Genomic DNA, 3,737 nt, shown 5'->3' with positions numbered 1-3,737 from the left:
AACACATTCTCGCACCCGTAAGGGAAATCTAGATACGGCTGAGGAGACAGATACAACTCTTGACTTTTCGGAGAAGATAGTTTTTGAAGATTCGGATAAAAAGAGTGAAAAGAAAGAACCTGTAACAATGGGTGATCGTATAGTTCAAGCTGATCCAGCTCTAATGGACTTTTCTCGGCCTAAAATTGATGACATTCAGTCAAGCATCATTTATCCGGCTATTCAGGCCAATACTTTTTAAATCAAGCCGGACACTATTCAGATAGTGCAGAATTCTGTTTCTTTCGGAGGTGTTGCGACTGAAGATCCCAACATGCATATCAGGAATTTTGTCGAGATCTGTAGTACTTTCAAATATAATGGTGTTATTGATGAGGCTATCAAGATGAGGCTTTTCCAATTCTCTCTGAGGGACAAAGCTAAGGACTGGTTACATTCTTTACCAGCTGGGTCCATCACTACTTGGGAAGATCTCGCGCAAAAGTTTCTGGTGAAGATCTATCCTATGGCCAAGACTGCAGCTATGAGGAGTGCTCTTACTCAGTTTGCGCAGCAACAAGGAGAATCTATGTGCGAAGTTTGGGAGCGCTACAAGGAGATGTTGAGAAAGTGTCCACATCATGGTATGCATGACTGGATGGTGATCACTGGTTTCTACAATGGTTTAGGGGCCCAATCTCGGCCCATGCTCGATGCAGCTTCTGGAGGCGCTTTGTGGACCAAAAGCTATACTGAGGCTTTTAATCTCATTGAAACTATGGCTGCAAATGAGTATCAAAACCCAACTCAAAGGATGATGCCTGGGAAGGTAGCAGGTATTCTGGAAATTGATGCAGCTATAGCTATTGCAGCGCAGCTCCAACCGCTGTCTATGAAGGTCAATTCTTTAGCCAACTATGGAGTAAATCAAATAGCTATTGTCTGTGAGATTTGTGCATTCTCTCATGCTACGGATTAGTGTTCTCTTGTTAATGAATCTGTTCAGTATGTGAATAATTTTCAGAGATCGCATCAGCCTGTACCTGCTACTTATCATCCTAATAACAGAAATCATCCCAATTTCAGCTAGAGCAATAATCAGAATGTTGTTCAGCAACCATATTAGCAAGCTGTAAGTAAACAGTTTAATCCACCTGGATTCCAGCAACCTCAGCAATATGCTCAAAGGCAACAATATCCTTAACAAGGAGGTGCTGCTCCACCTTCTAGTGCTGATTTTGAGGAGTTAAAGCTGTTGTGCAAAAGTCAGGCTGTTTCTATCAAGACCTTGGAAAATCAAATTGGACAAATAGCCAATGCCTTGCTCAATCGTCAATCTGGCACACTTCCCAGCGATACTGAAGTGCCAGGCAGGAAGGAAGCTAAAGAGCAAGTCAAAGATGTCACCTTAAGGTCTGGAAAAGTTATTGATGCTGAAAAAGCAAAAGATGGAGAAGTTGAAGTTGTAGATGAAGAAGAAAAGCAAAAGGAGAAAGAGGGGGAACTAAGGAAGACTATTGTTGAACACACTCTGCCTGAGGGTAATACAGGGGAGAAACATCTCTATCCTCCACCACCTTTTCCTAAGAGATTGCAAAAACAAAAGCTGGACAAGCAATTTGGTAAGTTTCTGGAGGTGTTCAAGAAATTTCACATCAACATACCTTTTGCTGAGGCTCTGGAGCAAATTCCTAGTTATGCGAAATTCATGAAAGGTATTCTTTTAAGGAAGGTGAAACTGGATGATCTTGATACCGTTGCTCTAACGGAAGAGTGCAGTGCCGTGCTGCAGCAAAAGTTACCTCCAAAGCTTAAGGATCCAGGTAGCTTCACCATTCCTTGCACCATTGGCAAGTTGTCATTCGACAAGTGCCTTTGCGATTTGGGAGCAAGCCTCAATTTGATGCCGTTGTCTATCTTCAAAAAGCTGAATTTACCTAATCCGAAGCCCACCTACATGTCTCTACAATTGGCTGATTGTTCTATTACATACCCATGAGGCATCGTGGGGGACGTGCTAGTAAAGGTGGACAAGCTCATCTTTCCTGCAGACTTTGTCATTCTGGATTTCGAGGAAGATAAGAAGATTCCCATAATCTTGGGAAGACCTTTCTTGGCTACAGGCCGTACCTTGATAGATGTACAAAAAGGTGAACTTACTATGAGGGTACAAGATCAGGATGTGACATTCAATGTGTTCAATGTAATGAAATTCCCTACGGAAGATGAGGAGTGCTTCAAGATGGATTTGGTCGATTCTGCAGTTATTTCAGAACTTGATCATGTGCTAAGGTCTGATGCCTTAGAAAAAGCCTTATTGGGGGAATTTGACAGTGATGATGAGGAAGGCAATGAGCAGTTACAATATCTAAATGCTTCTCCTTGGAAACGAAAGCTAGACATGCCATTTGAATCTCTTGGTAATACTGATCTCAAGAATGCTGAGGGAAAGCTCAAACCATCTATTGAGGAATCACCTACTTTGGAGCTTAAACCCTTGCCTGAACACTTGAGGTATGCTTTTTTAGGTGATGCATCTACTTTACCTGTTATTATTGCATCTGACCTTTCAGTTAGTGATGAGGACAAGCTCTTGAGGATTTTGAGAGAATTTAAATTGGCCATCAGATGGACTATAGCAGATATAAAAGGGATCAGCCCTTCATACTACATGCATAAAATTCTGCTAGAGGAAGGTAGCAAGCCAATGGTTGAGCAACAACGAAGGCTTAATCCTATTATGAAAGAAGTGGTGAAGAAAGAAATTCTAAAGTGGCTAGATGCAGGAATTATATATCCTATTTCTGACAGTTCTTGGGTGAGCCCCATGCAATGTGTACCTAAGAAAGGAGCTATTAAGGTGGTAGCAAATGAGAAGAACAAGCTCATCCCCACTCGAACAGTCACGGGATGAAGGGTATGCATGGACTACAGAAAGTTGAATAAAGCCACAAGGAAGAATCACTTCCCTCTTCCATTTATTGATCAGATGCTTGATAGGTTGGCTGGTCATGAGTATTATTGTCTTATGGATGGCTATTCAGGCTACAATCAGATTTGCATTGCACCAAAAGATCAATAGAAGACTACTTTCACTTGTCCATTCAACATGTTTGCTTTTCGCAGAGTTTCTTTTGGCTTATGTGGTGCACCTGCCACTTTTTAGAGATGCATGATGGGTATATTCTCTGATATGATTGGAAATACTGTTAAAGTGTTCATGGATGAATTCTCCATCTTTGGACATTCGTATGATGAATGCTTGAATAATCTCCGTTTGGTGCTCAAAAGGTGTGTGGAAACCAATCTGGTGCTCAATTGGGAAAAATGTCACTTCATGGTGCAACAAGGCATCATTCTTGGGCATAAGGTCTCTAGTAAGGGTCTTGAGGTGGATAAAGCCAAGGTGGGAGTCATTTAAAATCTTCCGCCACCTATATCTGTGAAAGGAATCCGTAGTTTTCTTGGTCATGCGGGTTTTAATCGGCGTTTCATCAATGACTTCTCTAAGATATCTAAGCCGTTGTGCAACTTGCTCGAGAAAGATGTACCCTTTAAATTTGATGATGAATGTTTGGCAGCATTCGAGACTCTCAAGAAGAGTTTGATCACTGCACCAGTTATTACGGCACCTGATTAGAGAGAACCTTTTGAGATGATGTGTGATGCAAGTGATTATGCAGTGGGAGCAGTTCTTGGGCAGCGAAAATCTAATATCTTTCATGTGGTCTACTATGCTAGTAAGACGCTAAATGGAG

At 41.6% G+C, this 3,737-nt stretch overlaps 1 non-coding gene across 1 annotated transcript; it reads right to left on the bottom strand.

Moving 5' to 3' along the window:
* Positions 1-520: 520 nt before the first annotated feature.
* Positions 521-627, bottom strand: LOC141722569 (small nucleolar RNA R71). The gene has a single exon (XR_012575582.1). It is a non-coding gene; the product is annotated as a small nucleolar RNA R71 (small nucleolar RNA).
* Positions 628-3,737: the final 3,110 nt, after the last annotated feature.

Source organism: Apium graveolens, chromosome 4 (genome assembly GCF_009905375.1).
Source record: "Apium graveolens cultivar Ventura chromosome 4, ASM990537v1, whole genome shotgun sequence".
Classification (NCBI taxonomy): domain Eukaryota; kingdom Viridiplantae; phylum Streptophyta; class Magnoliopsida; order Apiales; family Apiaceae; genus Apium; species Apium graveolens.
Note: the sequence above shows the minus strand (reverse complement) of the source record. Positions and strands in the feature narration are given on the sequence as shown.